This window comes from Delphinapterus leucas, chromosome 14, assembly GCF_059928025.1.
Source record: "Delphinapterus leucas isolate spDelLeu-1000000601 "Yukka" chromosome 14, BTC_Dleu_Yukka2, whole genome shotgun sequence".
Lineage (NCBI taxonomy): Eukaryota > Metazoa > Chordata > Mammalia > Artiodactyla > Monodontidae > Delphinapterus > Delphinapterus leucas.
In genome coordinates this window covers 10,168,179-10,183,820 of record NC_143142.1, presented here as the reverse complement: position 1 = coordinate 10,183,820, position 15,642 = coordinate 10,168,179, and positions in this window count along the sequence as shown.

The window sequence follows — 15,642 nt, the reverse complement described above, 5'->3', positions numbered from 1 at the left end:
CCCCACCAAAAGCAAAGTTGCACTTTCCGATAGCTCCCAGAGTGGGAAGGCTTCTGGCTCTACACAAAACCGTACTTCTCATGGGTGACCAAGTCATGGCATGCGTGGCAACATGGGCAACTGGCCTCCCCAAGACTGATTAGGAAAAGTTGTTATCTTGACCTTTTTTTTTTTCGGTACGCGGGCCTCTCACTGCCGTGGCCTCTCCCGTTGCGGAGCACAGGCTCCGGACACGCAGGCTCAGCGGCCATGGCTCATGGGCCCAGCCGCTCCGCAGCATGTGGGATCTTCCGGGACCGGGGCACGAACCCGTGTCCCCTGCATCGGCAGGCGGACTCTCAGCCACTGTGCCACCAGGGAAGCCTATCTTGACCTTTCATGTCCTGGTCATCTTTGCATATGTTCTGTGACCTCCCAGTTGTTGCATCTCCTGTTAAATAATATCAGCTCTCTCCGTCTTTATTATCCATTCCAAAGAGTCATTTAGTCAACCAACAAATATTTATCAGTCCCTAACAAAGATAAGACCCTCTGGTCTCAGGAGCTCATGACTAGTGTAATGGTGAATGCATCAGACAAATAGCTTTAGTGCATGAACTCAGTGTTCCAAGGAGAGAGGCTTGTCCAGTGTGCTATGGGAATAAAGAGAAACACAACTAACTTGTCCAGTGGAAGGAGAAATGAAGACGGGGGTGCTTGGGAAGCCTTCACAGCGGTGGCGACATTTCTGTTGGGTCTGGAAGGGTGAGCAGGAGTTTTCCAAGTGGGAGAGGAGAGAAAGGGCATCTCCTGTAGGAGACATGACCTGTTCCCAGGAGCACGCATGCTTCAAAGGTGTTTAGACTGGAGGACAGGGTGTGTGTACCAGCAGATGCAGCCGTGAAGGGCTCTCTAGAATAACCACGAAGAATTGGGACTTTGCTTTGAGGCCCCTGAAGAGAGTGGTAGAGACGTTTGTTTTATGGAAAGATGGCGCGTCAGTTTCCTAGGGCTGCTGTAATAAATTACCACAAACTGGGCGGCTTAAAACAACAGAAATTTGTTCTCTCACAGCTCAGGAGTTCAGAAGCTCAGAGTCTAGGTGTGGGCAGGCTTGGTTCCTTCTGGAGGCTCACTCCTAGCTCCTTCCTCCTCAGCCCTGGTGGTTGCTGGCAGTCCTCTGCGATGCTTGGCTTGGGGCAGCATCCCTCCACCCCCTGCCTCCATCTGCACATGGCCGCCTCCTCTGCTGCCCTCCCCTCTTCCCATAAGGACCCCAGTCACTGGGTTTAGGGCCCGCGCTCATCCAGTATGACTTTATCTCAATTACATCTGCAAAGACCCTCTTTCTGAAAAAGGTCCCATTCCGAAGTTCCACGTGGGCATACATTTTGGAGAGAGGACGCTGTTAAACCCACTGTAGATCATAAAGAGGCAAGAATGTCAGTGGGAACCCGCAGGACTAGCCAGGAAGCCAGTCCCACAGAGAGAGAATGGGGCCTGGAGGTGGCAGCAGCAGAAGGACCCACCGCCACCCCGGGGACTTGTTCACATGCACCTGTGACCAAGCGGGGGAAGGGAGACATAATGACACAGCGAGTCCTGCCGGAAGGGACCTTAAAGACCAAATCATCCACTTTTCCTCTGTTTACTGAGGGCCGTGGTCACGGATGCCATCACATGGTGGAACCAGCATTTTATAAGCAGGCAGTGTGTCTCAAGGATCCCTTTCTATTTTTAAGACTGTTTTGATGCACACTCGCTCTTCCTAGTAAGGTGTCGTTTAGACAGGGCCTCCAGGAGCCAAGGAGCTTGTTGGCAGGGCCCATAATTGTCTTAATAACCAGCACTTATTAAGCACACACGAAATGCCAGGTGCTATGTGCAGTACCTTGAATTCATTAGCTGTGATTCTCACAACGTCCCTAGAAAGAAGAGCCGTATTTTGGATGTCCTCATTTTACAGGTGAGGAAATCGGTGCTCAGTGAGGTTATAACTTGCCCAGGGTCACACTGTGGTGAACTGGAATGCAGGGCCATGTGATGCCGAAGGCAGTTTCTAAACTAATAATAATATTTTTTAAATGCCTCCATTAAAAAATATATATATATATATAGGATTAGTGGAGTGGGGTATGGAAATTTCATCAATTCAAGTAGCCCCAATTTATTCTGCTTCCAGAGAAAGTCTCCATGTCCCTAGCTTGGGGTAAAGAACCAGCTCTGGAAGCCTGGATGACAAACTGGGGTCATCCCCCCAGTCTGTGGGGGGCTTAAAGGAGACGTACACAGGACCCAGAAGGGCATCCTTCTGTCAGGTGAGGGGCCAGGGCTCCAACTTAATTAATGCCTTTCTCCCTGCCAACATTTCTTTTGCCCTCCCATCTGTTCGAAAGAAGGCTTTTCCTCTCTGGGGATTAAGGGACCTTTTCGGTTCCAGCTTATTCAGAATAAAGTTCCTTCAAAGGAGTGGCCAATTTCTTTTTTTCCTTTGAGCCTGACATGCAGAACCAGCTGTTGAATCAGGAAACTCTGCCAATAGAGCCTGTCGTGCCCAGATCTCATCTGGTGTCTGCTTGGGTGTGTGTGTGTGTGTGTGTGTTTATTTTTTTTCCTTTAAAAAAAAATCCTTGTAGGGTTTTTTCCATTTAATTATTATTATTCTTCAAAGGGAATCTGGAACTGGCAGATCCAAAGATCAAAACCTCAAGAGGGGCTATGTCCCTCCCTAAGTCCCAAACAAGACTCTAAAGACACAGGACCAAGGACAGGGTGGAAGTTGATGCCATCAGCCTGACCGACCTTACCCCTCCCTTTTCCTGTGGCTTCCTGTGCTCAGATGGCTTTACCCAGCCTGGCTGCCTCTGGGCATCCTGATCAGCCAACTGATCCCCCTCGTGTGGCCGGAGTAGGAGGTTACCTAAGGTAACCTAGGGGTGTAATCTGAGGATGGAGCAGCTTGGTGCCGCCGTAAAACATTCCCCAACACACTAAACCTGGTACATACCTGAAATTATACCCCTTACCAAGCATCCCATTGGGTTTAGCATTGCCTGCTCCCTGGCCTCAATTTTCAGGGGGAAAATGCTACTGGGTTCAATCATACCTTAAGCCACTCCCACTTTAGTATAAATTAGTCTACCAATGGTTTCCATAGAAACCATCGAGCCTCGGGAGAATGCTTGGCACCTTGAGGGGCGGTGGGGAGGGGAGGAATAATTAAAGGGAAGAGTAAATATTTACACATCACTAGAGAAAGAAAGAAAAGAAGGAAACCAAAAGTTATTAGGTACCTACTGTGTGCCAGTCCTTTCCATATCTATTATTTATATTTTCAAGACAACCCTAAGGTTGGCATTATCGTCCACATTTTGTAGTTGACTCACCAACGACCATCCCAGCTGAGTTGTCTAACCCAGTGGTTCTCAGACTTGGGTGTAGGAATCCCCAAGAGAGCCTGATGGGGATTCCTGGGCCCCACCCCGCAGCGGTCCTGATTCACTTGGTCTTGTCTGTGGCCCATGAATTTGCAAGTGTAATAAGCTCCCAAGTGATGCCGGTGGTGTTGGTCCGTGGACCGCAGTTTGAGCAGCACAGGTCTAGTCATGGTAATCTTATTCACCTAGGCAGTGATCCGTCCAAATGATGGGCCAGCCTAAAGCCCATCTGGGCCAATAAGACGTGAATGGTAGATTTGCCACAGGGGCTTCTGGGAAAGAAGTCTTGACCCTGACGTCTACCAGCAGTCATTTTACAAACACAAGAGGAAGATGTCTAAGGATGAAGCTGATTCTATAGACAGTTGACTCTGTGGGAAGCTTGGTGACATTACAGAACTTCTAAGCCAACCCTGGATTCTCCTCTGGAGTCCCTCTTCCATGAAGTAATAAATTTCCTTATTGTTTAAGCAAGGGTGGATGGAGTTTCCTGTTACTTTTCAGCTCAAAGCATCCTAACAGGTATTATTGTCATTTTCACATGAAGAGAGGTTCAGTCCAAGCCCAAGGTCACTCAGCTGGTGACCCAGGTCTGTGTGATACCAATTTGTTACGCTTTCTCAGTGGCTTTCTGTCCAATGTCTGATGTGACTCCCCATCTAGTGTGGCCCAAGTATTTGGGGCCAGATGTACCTAACCTCCCACCACTGAGAGGTTAAGGATTCCATCCATCTATCTGTCCATCCAGCCTTCCAGCCGTCCATCCAATCATCCTTCCCTTCACCTAGCGATTATCCTGTGCTGGGTGCACATCAGCCTCTGTGCTCAATGCTTGTGATCCCAAATGACAAGTTCCCAAAGAAACTCCAATCTACAGGAAGAGACAGCCCCATGATGTCCACATCCCTTCTACATTCCCAAGACTTGGGCATAGCAGCCAGTCCACTGAGGCCAGATGCCCAGTCCTACTGAGTTTCCAAGCTGTTGGCAGATAATAAAAACCCAGTCTTCTTTTATTTAACTCAGGTTTATACACTTTGGAAAGTTGGAATTTTTTTTTTTAACATCAGTAAAGCAATTCAAGATCTTCAGTAACGGGGATTATATAAATATCCAACCGTCACATTTCTGTGTTTATAGAGCATCAAAGAGCACAACACATTATACAACTCCTAATTAATCCCTGTAATGCTCTGGTGTCATGAGCAAAGGGTGGATAATAACCCTATTTTACAGATGGGACCAACGGCCCCTATAATTCAGCGACTTGCCCATGGTCCTGTGGCAGATCACCTGCATTTTACACCTTCATTAATAGCACAGCTTATTATCCATAATTATAATAATTACATTAACAACTAGCATTTATCGAGAAGACCCCATAAACCCAGCCCTGTCCTGAGAACCTGACACACATTAGCGTGGTGAATCTCCATCACTGCCCTACGAAGTAGGCTCCGTGCATGAGGAAACCAAAGCTCAAAGAGGTATCATATTTGCCAAAGACCCTGGGTGGCATGTTGGGAAGTGAGGACCTACTGTGTATTCTTGTCCTGAGTCTTCTACTTTGCTGTGTGGCCTTCAGAAAATTCTCAGCCTCTCTGTGTCTTGGGTTGCTCATCTGTTAGTGGAGCAGGGAGAGTACAGACTTTGGAACTAAACTGCATATTGGAGCTGAACCCCACCTCTGTCCCTTGCTTGTCATGCAACTCTGGAAGTGTATTGATACTTGACCTCTCTGCAACTCCATTTTCTAATCTGTATAATGGAGATAACAGTCCTATCCCACAGAATGTGTTGCAAGGGTGAAATGGGTTAATGCATGTAAACGTTTACAGCAGTGCTTGGCACTAAGTAAGCACTCAGTAAATGTCGGCGTTTTTAGTTTATCTGTCATCTGCTGGAAAGATTGTGTTGGGTGATCTCTCAACTCCGATGATCTCTGATGATTCTGAAATTAACGACCTCCCATGGGTTGTTTAGCCACAGGGTAATAGTATGTATAACTCTCCTGGGGTGTCTGGGGTCGTCTAGACAAAATACTTGCAGTGTGCTAACAAACATCATGGTCAACACCCTTTTCATTGCAAATGATAGGAAAACCCAAATCAAAGTGGCCTAAGCAAAAGAGAAAATTGCCTCAGGTAAACCAAAGTCCACAGGTAAATCTAGCTTCAGCTTAGTATACCTGCCTCTCCTTCCTCACTAGTCTGCACCCCCTGCCCTACCTGTATGCTCCCCTGGACTGAGCCATCTTCAGTGTCAAGTTCTTAGTCACCTACAGGTCTTGGCGTGTGCTGTTACTTCTGCCTGGAACACCTTCCTCCTTCCTCTTCTTCTAGAGCCTCCTAGCCTTCCAGACTCTGCTTGGCCTAAGAAGTCACTTCCATCCTTGATGAATCCGATGTGCCCACAGCCTACATAGCATGGCATTGTGATTTGCTTAATTGCCTGCCTGTCCCCATGAGACTCCAAAAGGGCGTGTCTGTCCTAGCCCTGGGTTGGCACCCTAAGGGGGGTTCAGTAAGCCTTTTTTGAATGAAAGAATATCCGGTATGTCCTGCACAGTGGGGATGACTCATTGATAAGTCCAAGGGCCAGGAGAGCCAGGAGCAAAGCACAGAGTGTGAGAGGGGAGTAGGGAACCCTAGACAACCGTCAGGAAACCCAAACATTGGTGGGGACAGGTAGGTCTGCGTGAGGTTAGGCGAATGGGCACCCTTGAATCTCAGCTCTAGCTAGGATCTGACCCCAGCCCGACTACCATGTCCCAGAAAAATCTAGAAGTTGTGCCCAGCAGGACCCCTTTGGAACAAGGCTCCTCACCACCTCTCCCCCAAAGGCACATCCAAGATGGTTTTTAAAAAAATCTTAGCACTTCCTGTGTAGAATCTTGTGTTGTGAAAACAAAAATAATCTCTCACCCACCTCTGTGGTGTTTGGTTCACCTCCCTCTGATTTGCACAGCGAACCGGCCCCTCCCCTGTTTAGCCCCAGGAAAGCATGAAAATGAACATTTGGCACCATCAAGGGCATCCATGCTTTCGCCTTTTTGGAGAAGCCCTCTCTGTTCAGACTTTTCACATTTGAAAATATGCAGGTTCAGCTCATAATTTTCTCCACCCCAGGCTGCCAGCCACACTCTTCTCCCGTCTCGGCTCATGCCCACCCCCCAGCCCTGTTTGCTAACTCTGAGAAGGAAGGTGTTTTGCTTTTTCCAACAAGTCTGAACCGCAATTAGTTTCTCAGTAACTTGATACCCATTGGTGGTGATCGTGGTATCTCATCTGGCGTTGTTATTGATTTGGTCAGAAGGAATTAAGGAGATAATTCTTACTCAATTACATTTCCCTGAATCTCCTGAGGTTGCTAACTCTGCTCCCCGGTTGTATTTTCTTTTCCAAATTAATTTTGTCTTGACTCTGAAATGAGAGTGGATATGACGGGCTTGTTGTGTTGATTGTCATGGAAACAAAGTAGGGCTCTGTATTTTCATTCCAAGTAGGGCTCTCAAATTCTTCTAAGTTTTTCTTAAAAAGTTAATGTGAAACATACACAAGTTAAAAAGAAAAAACAGCACCGAAAGCCTCTTACCAAAGAGGAGCCCATCTTCCTTGCCCACACCTCACTCTTTTTTTTTTTTTTTTAACATCTTTATTGGGGTATAATTGCTTTACAATGGTGTGTTAGTTTCTGCTTTATAACAAAGGGAATCAGTTATACATATACATATGTTCCCATATCTCTTCCCTCTTGCATCTCCCTCCCTCCCACCCTCCCTATCCCACCCCTCCAGGCGGTCACAGAGCACTGAGCTGATGTCCCTGTGCTATGTGGCTGCTTCCCACTAGCTATCTACCTTACGTTCGGTAGTGTATATATGTCCATGCCTCTCTCTCGCTTTGTCACAGCTCACCCTTCCCCCTCCCCGTATCCTCAAGTCCGTTCTCCAGTAGGTCTGTGTCTTTATTCCTGTCTTACCCCTAGGTTCTTCATGACATTTTTTTTTCTTAAATTCCATGCCATTCCCCAGTGAGCCATGTCTAACACTTTTCGTATTGTTGCTGTTTCCCGTGATCCGTGTCTCCAAATTATTTAAGTTTTACCTCTGTTTCTCAGTTGATATGTTTAAGGCTTTGATGGCTTTCTGCTATGAAAGATGAGGGTTTGTCTTCCTTGTATCCCCATGTACTGCCCACTCCCGAATCCCGTTCCCTGCGCCGAGACAGCACTACCTTTAGTTCCGGTACTGGGTAATTTTGTAACCTTTAAAAATATGTTATTAGGGCAGTGAAACTATTCCGCATGATGCTACTGTGATGGATACACGGCTTTAGACATTTGTCCAAACCCACAGAATATACAGCAGCAAGAGCGAATCCTAATGTAAAGATGGGCTTTGGGTGATAATGTATCAATGTAGGTTCATCACTTGTAACAAAACACCACTCTGGTGTGGGATGCTGATAATGGTGGAGGCTGTGCGTGTGTGGACCCAGTGCAGGGCGGGTGAGGGGCGGGTGTTGGGGATGGGGGAGGGGGCGGTACGGGAGCTCTCTGCACCTTTCTTTCAGTTTTGCTGCGAACCTAAAAGTGTTCTTTAAAAACTTGTCTTAAAAAAACAACTGTTACACTTGTAACAGAGCTGCATTCACCCTAAAGAGTATTTTGACCTGACCCCTTACTTTGTAGCAGAGGAGGTTAACTCCTCATAGGCTCTTCTTGTGTTTTTTTACCACTGCTCTTACATTGTGGAGATTGATAACACCCGCATTCTGTTCAGGACTTGTAACTGTTTTCCAGGCTTGGTCTATGAGCTGAGTGTTCAAGTTGAAAATCAACAAATGTTACAGTGGTATTTTCCACCCGTTCATTCACTCACGCACTCAACCAATAACTACCAAGAAACCACTCCGTGTTTGTCGTTGTGCCAGAGACCAAAGATGCCGTGTGACAAGGTCACGCTCCCTGCACAAATTGCAAGGCTAAAATTTAGAGGAGGAAGAGAGAGGAAACATACACTTTACAATGTAAGCATAATAACTGCTGAAATCAGCGGTTTTTAACTTCATGTTCAAAATATGAATATGAAATGTAACAGAGGTAAGCTGAATGTGACAGATGTCTTAAATAGGAGCTGCCTGCTTTCCTTTTGGCTCTGTAAGCATAAACAGAGTCTTGGTGTCTGAACCTCAGCCCGTTTTGCTTCTCCATTGATCCTCAGGCTGAAGCCACGACACTAGAGCATTCTACATACTGCAGACTGAGAGGTGGTGAGAGGCATCACAGTTGCGGTTTTGTTTCATGGTTGTAAAGCTCCTTCATCAATAGGGAGCCTTTGCAGCACTGGATGCATTTGTCCAGGACACACTGGCTGGAAATATCACTCAGAGGACAGCTGGGGACAAACATGCTCATCATGAGAGGTGCCAGAGTGGTCACAACAATGCCCATGGCCCAGCACGGGACACCAAGGGGGCCTCTGGGGCCACGGAGGGGAATATTCTGACTACCTTTGGCATGAATGTCCCATCCAAGTGGGGCGTGTGTGTGTGTGTGTATGAGTGGAGCATGGCAGCACTAGAGGCCAGATTGCCAAGTGCACTAGGAAAATCTGAATTATAAGATATAGTCTCTATCCAAACACACATAGGTGTATACACATCAATTAAGAAAGTCCCAAATTGTTCTTCTATTTACCTATTTTGCAAACAACTCAGTAGTTTGTTTACTTAATGATCATCATTGGGTCTGTTTCCTTGACTATGTGACCTTGATCTGTCACTCTCTCTCTCTCCATGCCTTGGGTTTTTTGTTTTATTTTTTTTTAACCTATAAAATAGGCATTTATTTCTTATGGCTTTTACCCAAAGGTAACAAGTGGCAGAGCTGGGATTTGAACCCAGGTCTCTCTGATTCTAAAATCTGTGCTTTTCAATACTACAATCTACTGTCTCCTGTGGTAGCTCAGTTATGGGATTATCTTGTTTGCAATCCAGTCATTCCCCAGGCCAATTCACATCCTGAAATGGGCCCATGCTTTTTCTTTGCCAGTGGGTGAGACTGATATACATGGTAAAAGCAGTGACTAGACCCTAAAGAGAAATTAAATGAGTTTATATAATGCAAATCATCGATTGTTTCCTATGGAGAGTTTATTCCTCTATGGCTATATATTAGTTAACTATGCTGTGTAACAAGTGACCCTAAAACAAACATTATCTCACGGTTTCTGCAGCTTACCTAGAGGCCTCTGGCCCTGGAGGCCACAGTCAAGATGCCACGTTGGCCTGGAGTCATCTCAAAGCTCAGCTTGGGGAGGGCTCACTTACAAGCTCACCCACGAGGCTGTTGGCAGGTATCAGGTGCCCGCTGGCTGTAGACTAGACGTGTCAGTTCCCTGCTGAGTGGGCCTCTCCCACAGAGCAGCTCACAATCTGGAAGCTGACTTTTCCCAGAGCAGGAGAGAATGCCCGAGACAGAAGCCATATTCTGTTCATTAGAAGTGAGTCACTGGGTCCAGCGTGCCCTCCAGCAGAAGGGATTAGACAAGGGTGGAAATGCAAGGAGGCTCACTGGAAGCTGCCCACCACACATACTGGTGAAGGGAAAAGGCAGAACCTAGACCGTGATCATCAACAAGCCGGGTGCCCTGGGATCTCCAGGAGAAATAAAACTTGTCTTCTCTGATGGGGCTTCTCAATCTCCACTCTTGACGATTTGGGTCAGATACAGCTTTATGGGAGAAGGTCGTCCTGTACGTTGTAGGATTTAGCAGCATCCTTGGCATCTACCCACCAGATGCACCCCCCCAAGTTATGACAACCAGGAGGAGCTTCAGTGACACTTTGGGAAAATTTCTGGGTCTCTCCTGAAGGTCCACCTTCAGTGGAAATGAAGGGGAGGCATTGCACTTCCAGGTCATCAGTAAGCCCTTAACGAATGAATGATAGTCGTTATTATCACCAAGATGTGCTCCAGCTCTCACGCCAGCAAATAACTAGGAAAAGAGAAAAGATATGATTTGAGATTTTGTAAGCATAGAAGGCAGGGGGTTGACCCAATATCCATTTTCTTAGAAAGGCGGGGCGGTGGTGGGGGGCGGGCGTCCTCTCTGCCTTTAGGTCCTTTGCACAGGGGAGCCCGGTGATGGACTCAATTCTCCAGCCCTAATGTGTGTGACTCCCAGCTTTCCAACCTTCCCAAACATGGCTGGAGAGAGAATGACAAGAATTAGGCACTGTGGCACCATTATCACACCGATGACATGCGGTTTGGAGCTGCTGCTCTTGTTTCTTTCAAGGTGGGATTTTTTGTTTTGTTTCCGAAAATAATCTATGGCCACAACTTAAGCCATGAAGAAGTGCAGGCTTCATTCTTCTAAACCAGGGCTCAGCAAACTTTTTTTGAGCCAGGTAGTAAATATTTTAGTCTTTGCAAGCCATACAGTCTCTGTTGCCACTAGTCAGCCCCGCCCTTGGAGCTCAAAAGCAGCCGCAGACAATCTGTAAACAACTGTGTAATGGTTGTGTGCCAGTAAAACTTTATTTACGTAAACAGGCAGGCTTCTCTGTATCTTCTTCTTGGTACTCTTGCCTATTTGCCAATTTTCCTTTTGTGTTAGTCCTTAATTCTCTAATCTTATTCTCCTCTCTCTTCCCCTCTCCTTCCTTCCCCTCTCCTCTCTCCCTCTCTCTCCCCACCCATCCCTTTTGTGACCTTTTCCTCCTCCCTCTGTCCCTTCTCTTTGTTTCTCTCTCTCTCTCTCTCTCTCTCCCTCTCTCTCAATTTCTCTCTCTTCCCCCAGCCTTCCTCTCTGACACTTAATTCAACACCTCCGACCTTAATCTCCAATTCCATCCCCTTCGCCAAGCTCCAATCCACATCCACGTATCAGACAACTGCCTCTCAGCCCCACTCATGCTCCCAGACCCAGCTCCAAAGACTCAAGAGCTGGGCGTCATCTTCGCTTATAGCCTCGTCGTGCACTCCCAGCCCTCTGAAACCCTCCCAGATATATTTGTTCTTTGGGGGGAGATCAGGGTGCAAACAGTACTGCCATTTGTGTGAAAAGGGAATGCTTGTGGTGGAAAAAGAAGTGTGTGTGTGTGTGTGTGTGTGTGTGTGTTTATTGAAGTATATAATATCTCTCTGGAAGGATACACAAGAACTTGGTAACACTTAGTCACCTCCAGGGAGGGAAATGAATAGCTTGAGGACAAGGTAGAAATAATACTTTTTAACTATACACGCTCTTATATGTTTTAAAACCATTTGAAAATATTTCCTATTCCACCCCCCCCCAAAAAAACCCACTAAAAAACTGAACTGAAATGAAGTAAAACTCAATACTTCACATTCAGTTCATAGTGAGGACCCTCATCTCTAAGCTTATTTTGCTGAAGTGGCTGCTCATGGTTTCTCAGCAGCATTAAAGCTTTAGGCATCTTTCCTCCTGCTTGGGGATGTCAAGAGAACCTTCATCGCCGTCACACTCTACATTTCAATTCCTCATGGTAACTTCCGTTTGAAAAACTGTTCCCGCCACTTTCTGTGTTCATCTCAGTCTGAAACTGGAGCAGTAACCCCCCAGCCCCACTGGAGGGTAGTTGAATTGCCTGTTTGATTCGTGTCTCCCCCACTAGACCACGAGCTCCTTGAGGGCAGGGATGGTGTCTTGTTCAGCCTCATATCCCCAGCCAGTCTCTAACTCCCAGTAGGTATTTAAGAAATATCCGGACTACACCTGCCCCGCACCCAGCCTCGTAATGTGGCTCATGTAACTTGGTATTGAATAGCACCCTGCGGACAGGATCGTAGAATTCATACCGCAGCAGCCCTGGTCACATGAAGCCTCATCCCGATGGGAGTTCAGGCCTCAGCCAGCTCTTCTGCATCTGGGCTCTTTTCTCTAAACCACTGGCTTAAACTCAGCTCAGCTTCTGCTTCTTACATGGAAAATGAGGTTAGCAGTTATTGAGCAATGTGGGGCTGGGTTTCCTTGACCTCCAGGGGCTTCGCTCGGATTTTGCTAAGATGTTGACTTGGTCCTCTTCCAGGGAAGGAGAAAAGAGCTGAAGCTACGTGGGGACTTAACGCCTTAGCCCAACCCACAGACTCTTTCCACCCGGATATTGACAATATGAAAGGAGATTTTCTTGGGTCGCCACTTGTTTCTCTTCTCCAGGATGAATTGACTAATTTGTCTCATTTTCAAGAAAGGGAGTAAACTGTGGTGTGATCAGCAATAAAGAGCACCCTGTGATCAACTAGAGCGGCCTCTTCTTCCTCCTGTAGCCAAAATCCAGCCTCTGTACCGAATTGAATCTCAGAGGCAGAGTTTGGGGTGAAGTAGAAAAGAATAGCTTTATTGCTTTGCCAGGCAAAGGAGGCCACAGCTGGCTAATGCCCTCAAGACTGTGTGTCCTGACCTGGAGGGGGCAGTGAGGAGTTTTAGAGCAGTGGTTCAAAGAGGAGGGTGTGATCAGCTCGTGGACACTCCTCTGATTGGTTGGTGATGAGGTAACTGGGAGTCAGCATCATCAACCTTCTGATTCCAACTGGTCTACCTGCTTGTGGGCAGCAAGCAGTTAACTTCTTCCACCCAGTGGGGCTTTCAGTACCTGTAAAACAGCTCAAAGATATTGTTATGTGTATCCCTTGAGGGGAGCCATGACCCCCTTGGGGCAGCCAGGGCTGTACTATTGTTTCTTGACGGTTCCTCCCTCCCTTCCCTGATTGGCAGCTGTTTGACCCTGCCGTTGGAATTCAAAGGAGGGTCATGGAGGCTGAATGAAGCCTATTTCCTGTAGGGAGACAGAAAGACTTTTATGCCCAGGAACCCCACAGGGTCCTGCTAGGTTTCACTCCTGCTAGCTGGGTGACCTCTGGTGCAGGTCATTTAACTAATCTGGGTTTCAGGTTTCTCAACCGTAAAATAGGGATAATAATAGTTACAACACTTAACTTTTGGAATGGTTGTGAAGATTCAGTGAGAAATGGCATGTAAAGTGCCCGGTATGGGAATGGCAGTCGTGTGTCACGATGCTCCTTTTCCTTCCTGGGACCATGGCTGACATTGCTACCACAGAACTCTTTTCTGATGAGATTGAACCGCAGGGAGCTACAGGCGGCCACTGCTTCTAATGGGTATACTGAAACTGACGCTCAAGTTGGAACCAATTTGCTATCTCTAGCCTAGCACATTTCCAGACATTAGGGAGCTTCTGAAAATTTAGGCACTGTTATCACCATTAAATAGAAGCACCTTTGGCAAGGTGGTTGTTACATTCTGGGACCCTTTTCCCGAAGCTCCTTCGGGGCGTTGAGTGACAGGCCATCATATGGATTCCCATTGGCTGTTAATGCCCAGCAGCTGGACTGCTGGCCCCTCGTATTTAGTCTTTCAAAAGAGCTGATGAGATTAATGTATTTGATTTAAAAAAAAAATTTTTTTTTTTAAACTAGGTGGATAGCACATTTGCTGCTGGCAGGCCAGCTCAATCCCAGGGCTGATGGGGGCTTATTGATGGTGGCAGCCAATTTCCATTTCAATCGAGCAAGAGGAGGGAGGCAGAGAAAGGCAGAGATTGAGAGGAACCAGGACTTGATTGCAAGCTATGGCATTTGGCGCCACCTACCGTTATGTCACTGCATCGCTGTCATTGATGACTATCTTTGAAGTTGTTTGCCTTAACCTGCCCTTAATGAGTTTACCTGGCAACATTTTCATAATCTCACTCAAATCTTCATGTTTCTTTTATAATTTATGATTTAATTTTGTCAAAATGCCATATCGTCATGATGTAGTGACAACAATAGTAACATTTCCTTGGCACATTTGGTTTCAAAGACCTATGCACCCAGTGTGCCTCTTAGTCTTCTGGGTGAGGACCCGGCAGGTGCCAGGTGGGCACTGCTCCACCCGGCCCACCTTGGCGCCCGGCTCAGTACCTTGCCAAGTCCCTCAGAGCACAATTCCCATTCCCAGGGTGCTCGTGCGTAACATGGATTTCACTGGAGGGTTCACGGGAGAGCAGGAGAGGAAGGTTCCGTTGCATCCCATGGAAGAAAACCAATGACACGGTCCTTTAAACTGGTGCTTTTTCCCTGAATATCGGTTGCCTCCTCCCCACACCAAGGCTCCCTCCTCACCCTCTGTAATACATCACTCTGCCTTTATTAACTGGAACATTCATCCTCTGTGTGTGCTTCTCCAGTATCCATCTTCACACTCGTCTTCCTTCTCAAGGAGACTGGGTGTGTTAGGCAGAGTTCTTCAGAGAAACAGAACTCATGGGATGCATTTAAGTATAGATACAGATACAGAGATCTATTATAAGGAATTAGTTCACGTGCTTATGGAGGCTGACAAGTCCCAAGATCTGCAGTTGGGCAAACTGGAGACTCAGGAGAGCTGGTGGTATAGTTCCAAAGGCCTAAGGACCAGGAGAGCTGATGGAGTAAGTTCTAGTCCAAAAGCCTCCAAGCTCAAGACACAGGAAGAGCCGATGTTTCAGATTGAGTCTGAAGGCTGAAAAAAGAACCTGACGTCCCAGCTGGAAGGCAGCCACGCTAAAGAAGCTCCCTCTTGCTGGGGGCGGTCAGCCTTTTATTCTATGTAGGCCTTCAGCTGATTGGATGAGGCCCACCCTCATGAGAGAGGGCAGTCTGCTCTACTCAGCCTATCAGGTTAAATGTTAAACTCATCCAAAAGCATCCTCACAGAAACACCCAGGATAATGTTTGGCCAAATACCTGCACAGTCCACGGCCCAGTCTAGTTGACACACAAAATTAACAATTGCACCAGCCTTCTAGTCTTGACTCTGCCAGCTGACCAGCTATGCGACCTTGAATGGTTTCCTCGTTGCTTCCATTTCTCTTTTTATAAAATGGGTGGTGCTTTCAGGATCCACTGCAGCTTTCATGCCAAGGCCAGGATCAACGCAGCAGCCCCCAGTCAATGAGCCGTTTCTGCCCTACGCTTGGAGTCCCATCATGGGTCAGCTTCGCTCAGGAGCTCCCCGTTGCATTGGCCGAGACTTCATGAGATCCCCACTGTGGCCTGAGGCTCCCTCTGCCCAATCTTCCTCTCTCCTTCTTTTCTCTTTCTCACCCTCAGTAAGCCTCTTGTACTCCTGTCTCAGTGCTTGCTTCCCAGAGGCCCCAGATGATGCGTATGTTGACATTTTTTAAGAGTTCAGGTCATTTACTTTGCAGAATGA